Raw genomic sequence first — 21,943 nt, forward strand, 5'->3', positions numbered from 1 at the left:
GATTTAGTCCATGACATTGACCTTATCTTCAGTGAATTATGATATTTTCTGGGTCTCAGCCACAACCTTCCTCAACGAGCTGACCTCATCCTGATAAAATAATCAGTTCAGGTTCGTCATCACCGTCTATCTGGACAGACCGAGGAAGCATAACTAATGGGCAAATGGGATGCTTAGATCTAATCTCATTAGGAGGCTTTATGATGGATGGAGAGAAGCTGGATCACGGTGAACTAATTCCACAACCTAGTCTGGAATCGCAGAGCGGGTCTCTACTACTTAAAAAGCACTTATGCCTAAAATTAAAATTCACCTGCTAGAAACAGCAGCACCAGCAATTCTGAGCCCCCTGATGCTGGCTGGGTACATAAAGAGTTGGACGGAGGTACAGATGGTCTGCTCTGAGCTATTGTGTGAACTGAAAGGGCTCTTTAAAATCCCAAGGAGGTGATTTGTTCATTCATAAAATCCAAGTCCAAAGGAACAAGAAAATTAGCATGCATTCAAGATCTAAAAAAGACAAGAAACTATAGGAAAGAGAAGTTGAAATAAAATTTGATATTTCCCTGCCTCCGGCGATTAGGATTGAACCCATGACTTTGTGCACGTTAAGCAGGCACTTACCACTTATTCCCAGCCTATGGAATAAAATTTAAAATGAAAACCTACCATTCTAGTGACCAGCTCCACTCTCAGGAAGAGTCCACCTTAGGGCTGGGGACATAGTCCACTTGGCAAAGTTCTTGCCTAGCATGTCTGATAGTCAGGTGCAGTAGTGCATGCCTGGAACCCCAGTATCTGGAGATAGGGGCAAGAAGATGAAGTTCATGGTCATCCTCATACATGAGATTCTATCTCAAGAAAGAAAGAAAGAAAGAAAGGAAGGAAGGAAGGAAGGAAGGAAGGAAGGAAGGAAGGAAGGAAAGGAGGAAGGAAGGAAGGAAGGAAGGAAGGAAGGAAGGAAGGAAGGAAGGAAGGGAGGGAGGGAGGGAGGGAGGGAGGGAGGGAGGGAGGAAAGGAGGAAGGAAGGAAGGAAGGAAGGGAGGGAGGGAGGGAGGAAAGGAGGAAGGAAGGAAGGAAGGAAGGAAGGAAGGAAGGAAGGAAGGAAGGAAGGAAGGAAGAAAGGGAGGAAGGAAGAGAGGAAGGAAGGAAAGAAGGGAGGAAGAAAGGAAGGAAGGGAGGAAGGAAGGAAGGGAAGAAGGAAGGAAGGAAGAAAGGAAGGAAGGGAGGGAGGAAGAAAGGAAGGAAGGGAGGAAGGGAGGAAGGGAGGAAGGGAGGAAGGGAGGAAGGAAGGAAGGAAGGAAGGAAGGAAGGAAGGAAGGAAGGAAGGAAGGAAGGAAGAAGTGTGTGTGTGTGTGTGTGTGTGTGTAAAGCACGGGTGGCGTGCAGCAGTCTGGAGTGGAGGGAAAGGACATTCCCCCACCACCACCACCACCCCAAGGTGTTCCAAGGACAGGTGGAACTTACCGTTTCTGGTTTGCACGATGAGTAGATACCTACCCTGCTGTTCTACAGTTTACCCCGAGGGGGAGAGTTGATGACTGGTCAGTGGAACGAGGCATCCAAGGAAAAGAGTATGACAGTGCTCCATGCCACTGACCCCTCCCCTTAGCCTGCCCTTCAGTCACAACACATAGGCATCAGGGCCATAAGGGCCTATCTTATGTGTGAACACAAAACTGAAGCTTCTTCCTGTAGCAGGCTTCTCCTTTGGGCCACCAACCAGCTCCAATCAAGACACAGAGATGACTTATTAGTTATGAAAGCTCGGCGTTTTCTGATGCGTGTCGCACTGACTCTTAAAACTTAACCTGGGCCGGGCGGTGGTGGCGCACGCCTTTAATCCCAGCACTTGGGAGGCAGAGCCAGGCGGATCTCTGTGAGTTCGAGGCCAGTCTGGGCTACCAAGTGAGCTCCAGGAAAGGCGCAAAGCTACACAGAGAAACCCTGTCTCAGGAAAAAAAAAAAAATTAACCTGTTTCTCGTTGTCTACGTTTTGCCTCAGGGCTTTTTATCTTTTTTTTCTTCTAGCTGTTTTACTTTCCCTGCTTCTCATGTCTGGCTGGTGGCTGCCTGGCTTCTGGCCTGGGTGTGTCCTCCTTTTTCTCCTTCATTCTCTCTCCTCCTTCCTCTCCTCCCACACCCCAGTCTAGATTTTCTCCTCCTACTTATTCTCTCTGCCCACCAGCCCCACCTGTCCCCCTCCTGCCTCACTATTGGATGTTCAGCTTTTTATTAGACCAATCAGGTGCATTAGGCAGGCAAGGTGAAACAGCAACATAATTACATAATTAAACAAATGCAGCAGAAACAAATGAAACACATCTTTACATAGTTAAATATTCCACAGCATAAACAAATGTAACACATCTTTATATCACTAACAAAGGCAGCAGAGACAAATGTAACACGCCTTTGCATAGTTAAATATTCCACAGCATAAACAAATGTAACACATGTTTACATCACTAACAAAGGCAGCAGAGACAAATGTAACACACCTTTGCATAGTTCAATATTCTACAGCAGAAACAAATGTAGCGCATCTTTGCCTAGCTAAAAATAATATTCCACACCATCTTCCTTCACTCTACTCTCTAAAACTCACATCAAGAACAACATCTTTCATCCTGTATCCTTTCTCGATGTATCTGTTCCTCCCAGATGGGCTTAGAAACATAGGCTCAGCAGTGGTATGTATGTATGCAAATGTCACTGGGAAACCCATTATTCTGGATGCTAACTAAAAGAATACTTTAAAACAGGGGGAGGGGGGAGCTGGGCAGATGGCTTGGTGGATAAAGCATAAGCCTGAAGACCTGAATTTGGATCCCAAGACACCACCTAAACCTGGACATGGCTGTACTCATCTATAATCCCAGCATTCCTGTGGTGAGGTATGAGGCAGACACAGGGGAACCCCTGGAAGTTCATGGGCCAGTGTAAGTCTGGCACACTCATTGCCTTGCCTCAAAAAAAGTGGAAGGTGAGGACCAATTCCCAAAGTTATCCTGTAACCCCTGGACAAACACAGTGACATGCATATGCCTACATTCAGGTGCATGACCACACAAACATCATATACATAAGCACTCAAAAGATTTCTTTTTAAGAAAAAAAAAAACAAACCAGACTGTCTTAGTTAGGTTACTATCTCTGTGATGAAACACCATGACCAAATAATTTGGGGAGGAAAGGGTTTATCAGCTTACAGTTCCACAGCACTGTTCATCACTGAAGGAAGTCAGGACAGAAACTCAAGCAGGGCAGGAACCTGGAGGCAGGAGCTGATGCAGAGGCCATGGAGGGGTGCTGCTTACTGGCTTGTTCCCCATGGCTTGCTCAGTCTGCTTTCTCATAGAACCCAGAACCACCAGTCCAGAGATGACATCACCCACAATGGGCTGGGCCCTCCCCCATCAACTGCTAATTAAGAAAATACCCTACAGCCAGATCTTATAGAGGCATTTGCTCGATTGAGGACCCCTCCTTTCAAGTGACTCTAGCTTGTGTCAAATTGACCTAAAACCAGCCAGGACACAGACTTAGGAGTCAGCTGTAAGGGTCGAATTCCTGACCTTAATACTTCCTTGCTTCTTACCTTGAAAAGGTTACTCAAATTCTCATGCCTTCCTTCATTTTCTAACCTGTGGGATGAGGCTACTACTAATCCTTGCATTGAGATGCTGTTGGGGGCCTGAGGAGGTAAAACATGCGAGGAGCTTGAGAATAATGCAAGGCACACAGTAGGAACTAAGAACATGTCCCTGGCCGGTGGTGGTGGTGGTGGTGGTGGTGGTGGTGGTGGTGGTGGTGGTGGTGGTGGCACATGCCTTTAATCCCAGCACTCGGGATGCAGAGCCAGGCAGATCTCTGTGAGTTTGAGACCAGCCTGGGCTACAGAGTGAGTCCCAGGACAGCCAAGACTGTTACACAGAGAAACCATGTCTCGAGAAAAAAAAAAAAAAAAAAAAAAAAGAATATGTCACTGTATGTCCAAAAAACAAAAATGTCCATTTAGTCCCTCTGATGGCCTATCACAAGGACGAGGCTCTGGCATGAAAGATGATCAGTATCAACCCTGGTGCCCAGATGAACAGGCATTCACATCAGTCTGAGGTGATAAAATGAACCCAAGTGAAAGCAAACTTTTGTCAGAAGAAAGAAGGGAGAAGACTCCAGAGAACGAGAAACATTTGCAGGTGGCTGGGCCTGGCTGGAGTTCACCGGAGACTCCTTGGGTGCAGAGAGCACACAGTCAAGCCAGGATGGATCTTCCCTGCCAGACCAACGAAGTTGAACTTCATCCTTAAATGCCACAGGATCCCCTGAAGTATTTTAAAAGAACCTGGCCTCAGAAGGGTTAACAGCCCAGCATCCCCCTGCCCACCCTCACCCTTACTGTATCTGAAAGAAAACCCACTTGGTTTGCTTTTGAGATCTTGAACATATTTGTCAGAATGCTTGTGAGGGACTTGGGAACCATCTTTCCAGAAGCAGTCCCTACGATTCTGTGGCGGTAACTGGCCTGATATTAAAGGCTGACTCCTGCACGCTACCCGCAAGCCCCACATGTATGCTCAGTCCGTTTTCATCTTGTGCAGTCCTTTTCCGAAGGGGGCCCTGCCAACTGTATTTCTTCATCTGCAAACCCTGATATGGATGGGTCTTTTGTAGCATTTGGAGTAAACCAGTTGGCGGGGATGTCAGACCGATGCTAGGGTAATCAGCAGATTTATTTGAGGAAACGTATTTATGGTACTAAATGGCTGTTCTAAATGGGGTCATTATCTGGCCTGTTCTGCTATTGCCATAAATGTCCCTGTAGAACACAGATACCCACAATAAGTCCATCACACTTCCTGGACAAGACTTTGAGACAGTATTTATGATGGCTTCAATCGTGTCTTTTGAATGCTTGAGCACAAACTCTTTGCTGGATGCTCCGTGAAATGTTTCCAGGGCGGACAAAGGTAGAAGGGAGTGGGAGATCAGATTTGCTAAATTGTCAGGGGACACCAGAGGGTGAAGCCTGTCCCAGATCCATAGCTTGGGACATGAGAGAATAAGTCGTAACTAAATACCCTGAGGGGGTTTCAAAGGATGTCATCTTTCTTCTGGAACTGCGGGTCCTGTCCACTAGGGTGGAGTGCTCCGACCTGAGGGAAGTTGTGAGGATCCACAAGGCCCAAACCTCTCAAGGAGAACTCCCCAAAAGACGAGGCTGTATGATATTATATTTTAGAGATTCTCACAATGTATTAAGTCAGTCTCCCATTTATAGACATCTCAGCTGGTCTCAGAGGCCAGACTATTCCTTTTCTCTGAGTACTCACAACAGTGGATTATTCAGAGGTGTTTCTGCTTACTTTGTTATTACCCCATCTACTTTTGGGGGATCAAACAACAACCCACTACCATGATGGAATTAGGCTTGTCCAGGGTTTAATGTTTAGTGGCCACGCCTCCTGCAGAATGGAAACTTGGTTTCCATGGCTCCCAATTCTAGTCTGCAAATAGACTTTGGGACATAGATGCTTTGAAATTTCGTACCAACATCCCTGTGCCAAGCCCCAAAATACTTCGCCATGTGTTCTGGTTTGGCTTCTGTGACTCGGAAGCTCGTGCAACAGCATCAGGAGCAGACTCTGAAGAAACCGACCCTTTGCAGTATTGAAAAAACGGAACCTCGGATGTGTAGTCATAAGCACGGGTACACATGAGTACAGCGAATGTCGCACAGGTGTGGCAAAAATCCCATGTTTGCACACATGTAAGAGGAAGGGGAACCTGCTCTTTTTAAAGATGGAGTTACTACAGAGTTCTTACATGTGAGGAAAAATGGATTATTCAAAGTAGCCGCACACTAGCTTAATGGACAGGGGCTAGAGAGACGGCTCCGTGGTTAAGACTGCTAGCTGCTCTTCCAGAGGAGACTCAGTTCCCAGCGTCCATACAACGGGTAACAAACATCTGTAATGCTGGTTCCAGGGGGTCTGATGTCCGCTTCTGGTCTCCATAGGTGCCAGGTAAGCAATTAGTGCACAGACATGTGTTCAGACAAAACATCCATAAACATAAAAATATATAAAGCTCTTTAAAAAGAAATAACACGGACTTTTGAGTGGAAACAATTTCATTTCTCTCTCTAGACATTGGGAAAGATCTCAGGAAAGGCTGTCTGGGCATTAAAGGAAGAGGTAGCCTACAGAAGGTTGGAGAAGTGTAGGAGTCTTCAGACAGCCAACATTATGCATGTGTGTGTGTGTGTGTGTGTACATCTGTGTGTGTGGCATCTGTGTGTGGATGTGTCTTTGTGGTGTGTGTGTGTGTGTGTGTGTGTGTGTGTGTGTATCTGTGTGTGTGGCATCTGTGTGTGTATGTGTCTTTGTGGTGTGTGTGTGTGTGTGTGTGTGTGTACATCTGTGTGTGTGGCATCTGTGTGTGTATGTGTCTTTGTGGTGTGTGTGTGTGTGTGTGTGTGTGTGTGTGTGTGTGGCATCTGTGTGTGTATGTGTCTTTGTGGTGTGTGTGTGTGTGTGTGTGTGTGTGTATGTGTGTGTGTGTGTGTGTGTAGAAAGAGAGAGAAAGTCTCTGTTTTGCAATTTGTAGTTTCATAGCTTTCCTGGGACTGAAATTGACAACTTCAGCCTGTTATCGTTTGAGTTGTGTTCTCCTCAGAGTTGGTGTGTTGAGTCCCTAGTCCCCAATATGAATTTGTAAACTGGGCCTTGACCGAGGCAGCTGAGGTGAAAGGAGATCATGAGGGTGGGGCCCTTATCCAACAATACCGTGACCTAAGAACAGGAAGAGACCAGAGACTGAGGGTCCTCAGCAAAAGCAGCAAGAGCTTTTAACGCTTAGCGATTTTTCCAGCTCAACACCCTACTTTTTAAAATTCACATCCTTCAGAAACCTAAAGAAAGAAATTAAAACCTCATTTTTTTTCTTTCACAAAAATGTCACAGTAGATGTGCATAACTTTGGGGTTTAGTTGCATAGGCTTTAGTCACCTACAGGCTTGCCGTGCCAACATCTTTCCTCGTCAATAAATATGGAACACCATTTTAACCGGTTGCATAATATTATATTTTAGAGATTCCCACAATGTATTAAGTCAGTCTCTCATTTATAGACATCTCGGCTGGTCTACAGAGGCCAGACTATTCCTTTTCCCTGTGCACTCACAGCAGTGGATTATTCAGAGGCGTTTCTGCTTACTTTGTTATTACCCCATCTACTTTTGGGGGATCAAACAACAACCCATCACCGTGATGGAATTAGGCTTGTTCAGGGTTTAGTGTGAATGTATGATTGCAAAATGCCACTTGCATAATTGCCTGCAGTGATGCCGGAGTTTCTTTCACAACTCCAGAATATTGCTCACAAGTTGAACTTGGCCTTTAGTGACTTCCTTTGTCCAAACTTCCTTGACTTCACTGTGTTCTGGGACGCACGGACCTCGTGGTTCTTTCCGTCTAAGGCACGGCTGCTTCCACCTGAGTCTTCCTAAACGCTGTGTCTGTGAGTTCAGGGCAGGCAGCTGTACCAGGATTTGTGTCCGTTAATGTGTATCTGTTCTTGACTCCGCCCTCATAGTATGCGCCCTTTGGGGTTGTTTTATCCCAGTGGCTGCCCTTGGAGCAACCGCTGTCCTAATCAGCAACTGCAACTCCACAGCTATCAGCAGGTTTGGCAATGAGGGCTGCAGCCAGCGGGGATTCTGTGTCCTCAGGCACCGACTCTCTCGAGGCAACCAAGGAAAACCTTATCTAGATCTCTACCCTTCTGTAGAACACAAGATTCAAAGGGTAAAATTCTCAGAGAGGCTGAAGAGCAAAAAGCTAACCACCTCTCCTTGCTCTGGGCTCCCCCAAAGCAGCCCATCCTTCTGTTCCACCCCCACTTAAGAACCCTAGCTACGCATGGCTCCACCCTACCACTTCCTGTCAGTTAGTTGCTGACTCAACCTCTTGACCATGGGTTAATTTTATTTAATTGTTTAATTAAAAATGTAACATGTCTTTGCATTGTTAACAAAAGCAGTAGGAAAAAAATGTAACACACATTAAGATAATATTCCACAACACTTTGGAGACTTTGGGTGGGTGGGTAAGATGAGAGAATAATAAGGACAAAAGGGAATGATGAGTCAGTCTAGGAGAACCTGAGAAGCTTGACTTAATTAGCCCTCCTCCAGGCTACAAGCCCACCAGTTACACTGCTTAAAAATCCATCCAAGAAATCAAAGGCCAGCCAGCCAGCCACTCATTCAACTTACATTTATTGAGTGCCTCGTCTGTGAAGCCCGGTACCTGGGGATGCAATGAGTATCTATAATCACATCATGATCATAAGTTATTGTCTATTTCAGTGGTTACATTAGCAGACCTGAAAACTTAGCCATTTTCCAGTAGATTCCATCAGAAGCAAAACCATTCAACAGTCAGGGTCTGCGTAGCAGCTTCTTCACATGGAATACCAGATGGAAATGGGGGGGGTGCATTAAGGTAGTGGAGCTCTCCTCAGATAAGGGTGAGACAGTGTGGTAGTTTGAATGTAATTGGCCCCCATAAGCTCAAAGGGAGTTAAAGTGACAATTCCACAGAGTCTGTCTGATGGTCAAAAGGGATTTATTCTGTGTTAACTTACAATAAACATAAGGGAGTTGGTCACAGGGTCCAGGAGGGGTGTGCAGTCCAATGAGGTTTTCTGGAGAACTCTGTCTTCCACAGCACCAGCGTCCAGCATCTAAGACCATGAGGTAGCCAAGAGAGTGAGCACGTATGCATTCCAGGTCTTAAGGGGTGCCCCCCTTGGGCATGCTGGGGTAGGGGGGCAGGTACCTAGCTCTGAGGTCTCCTATGCTCAAGCTACGCCCAGTGTGGACAGATTCCTGCTGCCTATAGATCAAGATATAGAACTCTCAGCTTCTTCTCCAGCACCATGTCTGCCTGCAAGTCACCATATCCCACCATGATGATGATGATGATGAACTAAACCTCTGAAACTTTAAGCCACCCCAATTAAGTGTTTTCCTTTATAAGAGTCGTCATGGTCATGGTTTTTCTTCACAGCAATGGAAACCCTAAGGCAGAAGTTGGTACAAGGAGTGGGGTATTGCTGTGATAGACCTAACTATGGTTTTGTTTGGAGAAATTTGGGCTTTGGGAGTTTGGGTTAGGAAAAAAGATGGAATGCTTTAAATGGTGTTTAATGGGCTGTACTAGAAGGAACATGGAAAACAGTGGTGCTCAGCTTCTTTATTAAGCCAATCACAGCATCATATATTCACACAGCATGAAGGAATATTCTATATTTCCTTCTTAAGATGCTGCAAACCATGATTTGGGACCATCTGGGAACCTGGGTATGGACTTGGCCAGAGCCCATCCTCCTGACCAGTATTTAATTAAAGCTTGCTTCAAATTTGACTATAAATTGTGGTAGTGGTCTTGTTCTCAAGCAGTGGGATTAACAACTGGTCTTATGTGTAGCTAAAGTTTTTCTGTGTCCCATTCAGTCCACAGCTGCTCAGACCCAAGTAAGCACACAGAGACTTATATTAATTAAAACTGTTTGGCCATTAACTCGGGGTAACTACTAACTAGCTCTTATACTTAAACTCAGCCCATTTCTGTTAATCTATATGTCACCACGTGTTCCACGGCTTTACCTGTGTGCCATTACATGCTGCTCCCTGGACTGCAGGATGGTGTCTTCTGACTCAGCCTTCTTCGTCCCAGAATATTCCTTGTCTGTTTACCCCGCCTATACTTCCTGCCTGGCTACTGGCCAATCAGCTTTTTATTTATCAACCAATCAGAGCAACACATTCATACAGAACATCCCACAGCACTTACGATATTTTGATGAAAAATGTGGCTGCCTTTTGCCTTTGTCTGAAGATTCTGCCTGAAAGTGAAGAGATTTGGATTAATTCTGTTGGCAGAGGAAATCTCAAAACAGCCTGGTATAGACTCTGTCATGTGGTTACCAGTTCGTGCTGATAAAGATTTATAGTGGAAAGGAGCAAGCTGAGCAGGGGGAAAAAGAGCACCAGGAAATGGAATGGAGCTAAGCCCTGTATTCAAGGAGATAAACAGATTATGAAATGAAATAAAGGGAGTAGTGGCCTCAGGGCAAGATCCCACCCAGCTAAGTTTCCAACTTGTGAAAAGTAATTAAAGAAAAGCTTACAGCTGGGTGTGTGGCACACACCTTTAATGCCAGCACTCAGAAAGCAGTCTCTGAGTTTGAGGCCAGCCTAGTCTACAAATTCAGTTTCAGGGCAGCCAAGCTTAGGCAGTAAAAGAAACCATGGAGAACAGACAGCTGGTAAAGATGTAATTGAATGAGGGGACCATGTTCCAGCCCAACCGAACAGCAGAACTTGGCAGCTTTGGCCACGTGATTCTGGCTTTAGAGTCAAGAACAGAAGAAACGAGTTATGGAGTCTTCCTCTGAGGCTAAGGAAAGACACTGAGGCCAGGCATTTTTGTCAGGGGTGTCCCTGAATGGAGGCCTGGAGAGGCCATTATGTGAAGCTGGGATGTTGAAGTCTGGATTGCCTTGGAGAACCCAAGATGTTAGAGATGGCAGAGTTGTGGAATACCTGCTGAGGAAAGCTGCTAACAGGGAGTGGAACCAGCCCAAGAGAAGGAAGTGTGTTGCATTCAACAAAGCTAAAAGGAGCTGGAGATCTGAGGAGCATTTTGGCATCAGACATGGAGATGCAGTTGGTTTTAGTCTTACTTTGCCCCAATGTTTCCTCACTATGCTCCTTTCCCTGCATTTTGGAATGGTAATGTATATCCTGTGCCATTATATGTTGGAAATATGTGATCTGGTTTTTTTTTTTTAATTTCATAGGGGATTACAGTTAAGAGATTGCATGAATTGCAGAAGAGACTTTGAACTTTGGGCTTTTAAACATTGCTGAGACTATGATAGACTATGGGGACTTTGAAGTTGGACTAAATGTATTTTGCATTATGATATTGTTACAAGCTTATGGGGGCCAGGGAGTGGAGTGTGGTGGTTTGAATATAATAGACCCCCATAAGCTCATAGCAAATGGCACTATTAGGAGGTGTGGCCTTGTTGGAGTAGGTGTGGCCTTCTTGGAGGAAGTGTGTCACTGTGGGGGCAGGCTTTGTGGTCTCTAATAGGTTTTCTACACACACACCCATAATAGGTTTCTCTACCAATACAGTAAGCCAGATCAAGCCAGGCTGAAAGAGTATATCAACAGGTTTGTTTGAGCAAAGCAACCCTTAGGTGGGTTCCAGTCCCAGAGATCAAGGCTGGAGAAGCCGTGCCCACAACGGAAGCAGAGAGACTTTATAGGTTGGAGGTGAGGGGTGATGACATGCCCATTGCAAGCTGGGTTTGTGTCCAAGTATGGTCAAAAGCTGACCGCTTGGGCTGATGGCAGCAACATGGGAGGAAGTTGCCATAGTTACCAAGAATGGGGGGGAGGGGATGGGACTGGGCTTTTTGGCACCTTTTCTTTGTTGAAGACTCTGTGGGAGGGCAGGGTTTGGAGAGAGAGACAGGAATGGGGCTTTTGGGCTCATGCCGGAGTGAGCTGGAGGTTCCAACCGAACACCCCAACATTTTTGGATCTATGAACACCGGTTTCTATCAGGCTACTACCTGCTGGCAGGGAACGATGTGGGGAGGGGGCATCAGGAGTCAATGAGCTCGTGCTCAGTGGGACGTATGGGTGAAGTAGCATTCAGTTAACTACCACCCTGAAGACCTTGCAAATCCATTCCTGGGGGAGGCAGAGAAGGCAAGGTGCTAGGAGAAAGAATAGGCAGATTATTACCACCGGCCCCGTGAACAGGACTAGAATGGAATGGAGATGTGTTCTGGTTGTGTTGGCGAAATTCTTCAGACAGTTTCCGGAGTGGCTTGATATTAGTCCAGATCCACTGACACAGTAGCAGCACTCTGTCCCCAGGAATACGCGGGTGTCTGTCAAACAGCTGGAACAGATTCACACCTCGGTGTCATAGCAAAGGCTATGGCTTTGCGTTAAAATGCGTGAACACTTTCCCTATGTCTGGAGGGCCGGGTTTTAGCCTGACGAAATGCACCTGTAAGTCTATCCTTGGAAGGCAACCAAAGTAAATTTAAAATCTTGAGCTTGTGACCAAACAGTAAGTATTCAGTGCCCCGTCAGCTCCTCAGAACTCCATTTATCAGAGCTAAAACTCCGAAGATGCCAGTGTAACAACAGCCTAGAGAGAGACAGAAGTCTGAAACATCTTTATAGACCTTCAATCGTATACCTATACCTTCACAACTTGCATTTACACATCTTAAATCATTTTCTGTGTTTCTTTCGTGGAACGTTACATCTAAGACCTGTTTATCCTTTACTATGACGCCTGTGAACAAAATAAACCTGTCTGTATTCTTAACGAGAAACTGAACTACTAATGAACTCCCAAGGTGGCTGTAGCCTTGGGCAGAAGGAGCTGTTACCCTGGTGAAGCTATTACTAGCCTGGCTGTCAAACACTATCAAACCTGAGAAGGATAAATTTCACCTGGATAAGCAGAAGTGCAGACCAAGCAGCTTCCGAATCTATTAAAATGACAGGGACTTACCGGCTGCCTGGACAGCGGCCCCAGGTTCCTCCGTGGTCATTGGGGACAGAGGTCCCAGGGCAGCATCAGTATTCGGCTGCCAGGCCCAGAAGATCTGACAGACTTTCCTGAGGAGTAGGAATTTGGGAGGGACTGGCCTACCTTGTCTAGGCAAAGCGGGGCAATTGACTCCCCAGTTTCCTGCCTGTCTACAGTCTGGACGGGGGCTGGGCAACAGTTGAGGGAAAGGCTTTGTGACTGGCTTTGTCACGTTTAAAACAAGCTCCAGATGGAAGTTCTTCCGTGCCCACCATCTTCTTTGGAGGAGATGGGGTGCTGCTAGGAGCTGGCATGTCTCTACTGTGAAAAAGTTTTGTTATTAAACATTTTGAATGCCATATTCTCAGATCTCTGAAGCATTTGAGGATCATTATCTGTTAGGTATATCTAAACTAGACAAATGTTGTTTGTTTCTAGTTACTTGTTTTAGGCTTACCTTTGAGAACACATATATAAGCTAAATCTGATCAAAGAAGTTGATCCTTTATAAGATGTCTGACTATTAACTTGTATGTCTTATAAGATTAGGATTTTATAACTCTATCCCTGTTAAGTTTAGCCTTAAAAATAACAATTTCTGAATTGAAGCTCTTTTAATACCAAGATAAGACTTTTAACTCATAAACAGTCCACGAAGAGACTGGGATCTTTCCTGGGAAAGACTGGGATCCTTTTATAGTACACCATTATAGAATACAACAGTTTACTAAACTGGTTATAGCTTAACAATGTTGGGGAAAGCAAGGGGGTTGGACAAGCATTCCTAAATCGGTCTCTGTTAGCCTGAACAGACCTTAGGTAAGGAGAGACCCTTTGCCAGACTGCTTAGGTCACTGTCTTGCTGAATCATAAAATAGGAATACCTGAGTCTCTCGTGTTTAGCTGTGGTCCTAAGTTTTAGTTTTTTATTTACCTATTTATCGAGACCATATACTAACAAAGGCATTATTATAAAATGTCTTATAAATTTAAAATGTCCCATAGTCTTATAAATGTAAGCACTTCAAAAACCATTTCTTAAAAATATCCAGTTTATTTAAACTTTCTGTAAAACTCTAAAATTTTCTTTTAAAGAAGTTTAAGATCTCTTAACTGTGTGTTCTGGTAATATCCAACTAAAGCACCTTTTTATTTTTTTTTTCAACTAAAGCACATTTTTTTTTCAAGAATGAAGACAGAGAACACAACTATAATTTGTAGAAATTAAAACCAAGTTTCAATAAAATCAATACCAAGTAGATTACTCTTATGTTACAAAATCTGAGCTGCCATCAAGATATGTCCCTGTACATGAACACACAGAGGTGCAGCTTTAATATCTCATTAAACCAGCATTGTTTTAAATCCTATCTTTCATAAACCTTGTTTGCAGGACAGGACAGGAATGATCATACAAAATAAATCCTAATACCAAAACCTCGGAGACCTGTTGTTGCCTTATTGATAGGCCCACTCCATGTGGTCACTTTAATCGAGATGGTAGTGCAGTCACATGACCTCCCACTCTTCCAACTCTTGTCAAAATGTCAACTGCCCAGGTGGCTGTACTTAGTTCAGTTAAGATGGTGGCAAACCCTTGTTTCCCAGAACAGCTCCAATTCGGAGTTACAACTTTTATGTTAACTTTTTGTTACAGGTTTTTAACCAATTCTCCTAGCTGTTTTTTTTAATAAAGTAGAACAGCACAAAGCAACTTTAAGATTATTTATACCCAAATGACATATAAATCTCTGTTAATACATCAGAGTCCCAGGCCAGAAAGCCCAGAGGCAAATTCTGAGCCCAGGTGGCCAGCTACAACCGTAACAGCTGAGCTATCACATGGAACATAGTAAACTCACACATCCAGGACCAGTCAGAAACAAACATGCACTGGCCACATACATTTATACATTTAATTGAGCCCGACACAATTGTGTGTGGCTCCGTGACTGCAGGAAGACTTACTGGCACAGATCCATCCATCCATACAAAATAGACAAAATTTTCCGAGGGAAACAGACTTTGGTAACATAGGTTTTAAACCATGCCAGATGAACAACTTACAAATCCTGAGATAAAGGTTTACAGCACAGTTTTGAGCTATAAAGAAATCATAGGGATAAAAGATTTTTAGGAATAAGGAAATAGAACCTTAGAAGTAAGGGACTTTGGAAGAGCAGGTTTAGGCGTAAAGAGATTTGGGGATCATTTGTTTGCCACTGTAGCAGTTCAGTTAATAATTTGTGAGAGTTTGGAAATCATTTTCCAGTTTTGTCTACTGATTTGTATTGAGGCCAAGCTGTTGTAATAAAAACTGAGTCTGTGGAGGAGGAGAGACAGAATTAAGTTGTGTATCTCCCAGACTGCTGGGAGAGGGGAGAGAACAGGAGAGGAGATGTCCATGTGCATGCAAGAAGCTGCAGGAGCCAGACACGCACACACGTGCCCACCTGGGTGGCAACGCAGGGCAGAGGGAAGCAGCAGCTGAAGAATCGGACTCTAGAATTTGGAATCAAATCCGTCGACAAATGATCCGTACATACCTTATCGAAGGCTAGATCAGTAGACACAGCACGGGAGAACAAGTGTGTGCTGGGTATGCAGCAGCTGGCCTCTCCGGCTCTGATTCCCACATGGTCACAAATGTATGGATGGGCCATTAATGCAGTTTAGGGTGGGAGAGCAAACAGAGATAAAGAGAGCAGATCTCTTTGCAGGTGGAGCGGGCAGGTAAGACCCCAGCACGGCCAGAGCAAATGCCAGGAGAGCCTAGTGAGTCTTTGGCACTAATAAAAAGATTTTTTAAAAAAAATCAAAATGGGTAACACCAAGGTGTCACTAAGAGACCCCACCAGGCACAGCAGAGTGGGTGCAAGAGGTTAATGGGCGAGGGGGAGAGTGAAAGAATGGAAGGCCATCTTGTGGTGGGGACATGAGAGAAGCAGGCAGACAGACAGACAGACAGGGGAGAGATAAGGGAGGCAACAGGAAGAAGAGAGGTGTGTGGGGGGGTTACCAACGACTGGGGCATCTCAGTTGGAGGGGAGGACTCAGTGTCAGTCCCTGGATGAAAAGCCATCTGGAGCCACCACAACCCTGGCCAACAAAAGCTGGGCAGCCAAGTGCTGGCGACAGAGAGGGGGGCAGAGATGAAGATAAATGGAGAGGAGCAGTCCCCACGTGGACAGAGTACCCAGGCCTCCAGGCTGGGAGCTGAACTCCTCCTGGTTTCAGCACCAAGATAATAGGTTTTCTGCCCTCCACCCCCTAGTAGGTTTCTCCACCGATGCAGTAAGCCAGAATGAAAAAATATACCAACAGGTTTATTTGAGCAAAGCAACTCCTGGCTGGGGGGGGGGGGGGGGAGCCAGGGGAGTGTTTCTCCAGTCCCAGAGATCCAGGCCTGAGAAGCTGTGCCCACAAATGAAAGCAGGGAGACTTTATAGGTGGAAGGTGAGGGGTGATGACAAACAGTCTCTTGTGCTCAAGCCCAGTGTGGACAGACTCCTTCTGCCACCTGTGGGTCAAGATATAGAAGTCTCAGCAGTTTCTCCAGCACCATGTCTGCCCGCACGCCGCCATGTCCCACCGTGATGATGTTTTCCTTTGTAAGAGTTGCTGCGATCATAGTGTCTCTTCACAGCAATAGAAACCCTAAGACAGACAGTTGGCTGCCTTCCATCTCGGCTCAGATGACAGCGTCACACCTAAGCATCTCCCATGTTGGTGGAAGAGCAGTATACTGTGTGTGGAGTGATTAACTCCGCTGTAGATCTAAATTCTGCCTGAGGATTGGGGAGGTGTGGGGCATACCTTTGATTCCAGTACTCAGGAAGCAGAAGCAGTCAGCTCTCCGTGAGTTCAAGGCCAGCCAGGGCCACATAGTGAGACCCTGTCTCAAAAGAATCTGTCTTCTGGAACTCTAGCTTTTGTGTATTACGTACATTTTCCCATAGCTCTTCCTTGTCTTTACCAAGGCCCTTCTGAAAATGCTAACCTGTGTTCTTTATTCATGGAGACATTAGGAAAGGAACTTCATCAAGCACTCAGGATGAACAGGTACCCAGAGACAATACAATCGGGAAGAGGAACCAAAGTCATGGGACTAGAGTGGGTATCTTTTGTTGTTGTTGTTGTTGTTGTTGTTGTTTTTGTTTTTTTGTTTGTTTGTTTTGTTTTGTTTTTTGAGACAGGATTTCTCTGTGTTGTTTTGGTGCCTGCCCTGGAACTCACTCTGTAGACCAGGCTGGCCTCGAACTCAAAGAGATCTGCCTGCCTCTGCCTCCCAAATGTTGGGATTAAAGGCCTACACCACCTCCCTGGTTGTTGTTTTTTTTTTGGGGGGGGGGAGGTATATTATCTTCTTTTGACCAACATCAATCCTCCCTCTTCCTTATTTTCCTACTCCTTCTCTTTCTTCCTTAAAAAAAAAAATCTCCTTTCCCCCTTTTCTAGTCCAAGCTGAAATGTATCCAGATCTCCTGAGACCTCAGCAAGACACTATGTAGACCCAAAGCTAAGACTTGAGCTCCAGGGCAGCCAGCTAAGGGACTCACCAATGATGACAGGAATTTCTTTACCCTTCCAGGGCAAGAAAACCATTAGCAACGTCTCCCAGGAAGGAGACGGGCTAAGCAGACCCCGTGGCTGGAACAGTGGCTGGCATTAGAAGGGCAGTGTCTCGGGTCTTTTAAATCATTTCAATATAGTTCCGTATCACAGTGTTTCCGCTGTGGATTTGTAAGTGAATGTTCCACCCGTGACTGGGCTGTTGGTGCCTCTCCCTCTTACGGGAACGGCTTGGGGCTTTGTCCACACAGGAACCATCCGGCACACCAAGCCCGAAACAAATCAAACTCCACCTACTCCCCACGCAAGTGGCTCGTGGAGGCCGCGCTGAGCCACGACGAGGACGCATGCTCACACGGATCCCATCAGGCCAGCCGGTGGGCGGGGGCATCAGACCACAGCTCTGATGTTTGTCCTCGGTGCCGGCAACAAATGATTGGAATTCGGAGGGAAAAAATGCAACTGGGGGCGAGTTGCTGCAGCTTGACGATCTCCATTGTTTGTTCACTGCCTTTCGTTTTTAGACTTTAAAAACTGCTCCCGTTGTTAACCCCTCTGGGCACGTACGTGTAGGGTGCAATGAAGTTCCACAGCCAGGCGACAACAGCCAGGCAGCTCCGGAAACGGTTGCAAGCCGGTCTTGACTGTCACGTTCTCTCAGGTCACACCCAGAGTCGATGCCCATATTTTGCTGCTGTTGTTCTGTGTCAGAAAAAGGGAGACTAGATTTCAGATGGGGAGGCCAGCGCAGCCTCGAACAGATACTTGCTCTGCAGGATAGAAACACAAGAATGGATCCTCCTTATCGATTGCTACTTCATTCCCAAGGACCCAGGGTAATCAAGGCTCTTCTGCCGTGGGAGGGCAATGCAAGGCATGAAATGGACGCCCTGATGCCAGGGGAAGACCAGAGGTTCTAAAGGCTTGTCAGGCAGAGAGAGCGTAGTTACAAGACTGAGGGGTAATATCATTGGCACCCCAAATTGTTATTGGGTGAGAGCTGTGAATTTGAAATTGTTTTATGTTCTACAGATGAGACTGGAACAAGACGGGAGAGGCCCTGTCTTGGCAGTTAAGCTCATGCGGGTGATACCGAGAAATGAACAGATAATAATGTTTGCGGTATATAGAGAGAGATCAAAGACTCTACCGCTCCTGGTTCAGGTGAGGGATGCTGGGCAGCCTTCCCAGCAGGACTTCAGGGCTGAAACCTGATGGGCCCCCCCCATGCTTTCAGCCATTATCAGAGAAAATGGGGCATGACAAGCCCAAGAACCAGTGCTTCCCAGAGTCCAACCCATCAATTCAGTTTCCCAGTGCTTGAAGATAGAGTTCAACTCCTAAGATGTAGCTTCAGGACACAGCCCGGAAGGTAGGAGAGGTTCCCACAATGCTGCGGCCACAGGTTCAACCTAATGCCTGTCTGCAGCTGCTCAGTGTACACACAGACCAGAAACCCTAACTGTTGGGTTCTTCTGTTGATTATTTTTTGGGGGGGTGGGTGTCTATTATTTAAGATATTTGAGTGCAGAATGAATTGGTTTCTGTTATTTCTAGATGGTGTTTCTGAACAGTTAAACATTGTTCCTATTATCTGGAGTAGCCACTGTGTAGGATGGAGAAACACATCCCTTCACCAAGGCCTTCCTTAATATATCCTGGATTCCGGACCCTGTGAGTCCCACCAATTCAAGACTCCTTTCCCTCCTGAGACCCCACAAGCTCTGAGGAGAAGTCCCCAGCAGTCTCCTGTCTTGATTTTACCTGGTGGCCTTCTCCTGTGGGTCTGTACAGTTGACCAGTACTCTACCAATCCGTGTCATTGAGAAGGAGTGGAGGGTCACATTATCCCTATCAGCCCAACAATAATGTCCTGCTTGGGAACTTCGGGTCCTCCTGGGTGTGGTGCGTGATCTTGTCCCTTGTCCCCTCCGTTCCCACCCATCTCATCTAGATGACCGCCTGACAAACAGTCCTCTCTTGGTTTGGGTTTCCATTGCTGTGACGAGACACCACGACCACACCGCAACTCTTAAAACAACAAAATATTTAGTTGGGGCTGGCTTACAGTTCAGAGGTTTAGTCCCATTATCATTGTAGTGGGAAGCAAGGCGGCATGCAGGCAGACATGGTGCTGGAGGAGGAGTTGAGAGTTCTTGATCTTGATCCGCAGGCAGCAGGGAGAGACTGTGTCCCCCCACTGGGCGGGGCTTGAGCATGGGAGACCTCAAAGCCCGCCCCCACAGTGACGCACTTCCTCCCACAGGGCCACACCTCCCAATAGTGCCACTCCCTGTGGACCAGCTGTCTATGGGGGCCATACCTATTCAAACCCCCACACCAACTTGGACTCTCAGAACCCCTTTGGTGGAGCTAGCTGGTAGAGACGGAAAGTTCCACACGTGGCAGCCACGCCAACTGTCCCGATAAACAAAGTGAGCCACTGTGTGTGTCTGCGCATGGCCAAGCCCTCATTTCCGTCAAAAGTCTGCTTCCTCCTGCCTAAGGACCCCAGCAGTGAGCCCAGCCGATCCTTACATCGCCAACTTTCCTTTTGCTTTTGGACTATTCCCCAAGAGCACTTATTCTTCCTACTTTAAAAAAAAAAAAAAAAAAGAATCCTGTATCGTTTCCATTGCCCTCCGGAGCAGAGAGTTCTGAATTCAGCGTGCCTGAAATAACTGCTTCTCAGAAGCCCCAAATCAGGGAACCAGGAGGACCCGCACGCACCGGAAGTAACGATCTTCGAATGACAATTGGGTGCCAAGGTCAAGGAGTCTGAGACTTACAGTGTAAGCAAATGTGAAAATTATCCAGTGAACTTTCAGAAACAAATGCAGATATTAAGAGTTATTTTATTTTTATTTTAAAAGATAACTCTCGCAATGCCGCATGGTGCTTCAATGCCTAAACCGCCTCGTCTCCATCCATGAGCCTGAAGAACTAAGGATGTTGCAGTGTAAGTGTGAATTGCCCCCCAGGAGCTCATGTGTTGGAGCCTTGGTTTACATCCCATGATGATGCTAATTTGGACTGTTCCGGAAGCTTCAGGACCCTTGCAGGAAGAAATGGGTCACCGAGTGTGTGGTTTTGGAGGCTTTTAGGGGTAGACAACCTCCTCTTCTATACACTGTGAGATTCTTCCCCATGGTGAGTCTAGACACAACAGGGCCAAACATCCACGGATGGGATGGAGCTCTCTGGAAGGAGGAGAGAGAGAAGAGAAGCCTCTTCCTCTACGTTTGTTTCTGCTGGGTGATCTATCACAGTGATGGGGGCAGGAAAGCAAAGGGAAGCAGAGTTCAGAACTCAGCCTCCCACACTGGTTATCTGTCCCACTCCACTTCACTGGGCAGTGGGCAACCGCTCACTGTACCCAGACCCTCTGAAGCACACAAGGTTAATAATTATGTAGTTCGATAGAAGACCCACTGACCTATGAAACTGTCCACATGTGTTGGGGACAAAGTCACAAGATTTCAGATGCTATGGGATATTGTTGACGTTAGGAAGTACTTCCTTGGTCGTAAACCAAGGCGTTTGCTCAATTCCGGATTCTCTCCACAGAGCATGTGAGCATGTCAACCAGTGGTTTGCAGAGAAACCAATAACCCCCAGTTCAGGATGGGAAAAACAACCCATCGACCCGCATGGGAACCTCAGGCAGAAGAGTCCCGAGAGGCTGCTCAGCCTCAGCTGGCCTGGATGAGCAAGGGGCTCTGGAGGAGCAGGTGTAGGATTCTGAAGGGACCAGGGTTACGTGGGCGCTTACAGCACACGCAACAATCAAAATGCACGCGGAGCAGAATGAACACTCGTGCTTTTTAACTGATACTGATGATTTAGAAATGATGTAGCTTTCTTTTGTGAACTCGTCATTTCCCATAATCAAAGCCAAACTGGACACACCCTCCTAAACTGGCTAGAGATGAATAGGCAGAAGGTAGAGATGAGCAAAGTTCAGGAGGGGATGCGGATTTTTTCTCATTTTTATCTTTTTTTTTTTTCTTCAAAAAAGGTGGTATCCCCTAGTGAATGACTCTAGAAGAAAAGGAAAAGCTATTTTTGACTAAGAGCTCTACTTCAAAGAAAAAAAAAAAGATTCATTTATTTTATATGTATGAATGTTTTGCCTACACATATATGTGTGCACCGCCTGCCTGCCTGGTGCCCTCCTAGGTCAGAAGAGGATATCAGATCCCCTGGAACTAGTGACAGATGGTTGTGAGCCGCTGTGTGGGTGGGTCCTCGGCAAGGACAAGTGCTCTTAACCACTGAGCCATCTCTCCAGCCCCTAGCACCCTACTTTTAAGGTGCTAGGTACGCTTAGATTTGGAGAACTGGAATGCATATGAGGTCCTTCAGGTAAACGGGTTCGTTCAGAAGACAGGAATTAACCGGATGCCAGAGTTCTCAGTTCCGCCTCCAGCCCCAAGTGCAGCTTGTAAGAAAGATATTCCCGGCTCCGTGCAGAGGTGGGAGGAGGTGGGAGGGGAAGGCATGCTGCGTGCAAGGCTGTGGGGGGGTTTAAAAGCGTGAGACACAAGAACAGAGTGTTTCAGAAATGGGGGAGATACAATAAAAGGAGCACTGGGTGACAAGTGTCGGGGGCGTGAGACCCACGAAAAGCCGACACTAAAGAGTCCTCAGGAAGTAGGGGAAAGATACAGCCAGGGAAAATGAGGAGAGGTAGTGAGGATGCGGAAGGTGTCAGCGGCTCTCCGGTTCCTGAT

At 46.3% G+C, this 21,943-nt stretch overlaps 2 long non-coding RNA genes across 3 annotated transcripts; both read right to left on the minus strand.

Moving 5' to 3' along the window:
- Positions 1-6,942: 6,942 nt before the first annotated feature.
- LOC121823465 (uncharacterized) lies at positions 6,943-14,743 on the minus strand. 2 transcript variants are annotated; one of them, XR_013045293.1, is made up of 6 exons: positions 12,105-14,743; positions 11,834-11,993; positions 9,677-9,915; positions 8,653-8,751; positions 8,282-8,315; positions 6,943-7,788 (listed from the first exon to the last, which is right to left on the minus strand). It is a non-coding gene; the product is annotated as an uncharacterized LOC121823465 (long non-coding RNA). The 2 variants fall into 2 exon arrangements; XR_013045292.1 differs by having other exon boundaries at positions 11,834-14,743.
- A 2,329-nt stretch (positions 14,744-17,072) lies between these two features.
- Positions 17,073-19,259, minus strand: LOC143269026 (uncharacterized). The gene is made up of 2 exons (XR_013045296.1): positions 18,975-19,259; positions 17,073-17,980 (listed from the first exon to the last, which is right to left on the minus strand). It is a non-coding gene; the product is annotated as an uncharacterized LOC143269026 (long non-coding RNA).
- Positions 19,260-21,943: the final 2,684 nt, after the last annotated feature.

The sequence above is a fragment of the Peromyscus maniculatus genome, chromosome 17, assembly GCF_049852395.1.
Source record: "Peromyscus maniculatus bairdii isolate BWxNUB_F1_BW_parent chromosome 17, HU_Pman_BW_mat_3.1, whole genome shotgun sequence".
In the NCBI taxonomy this organism is placed as follows: domain Eukaryota; kingdom Metazoa; phylum Chordata; class Mammalia; order Rodentia; family Cricetidae; genus Peromyscus; species Peromyscus maniculatus.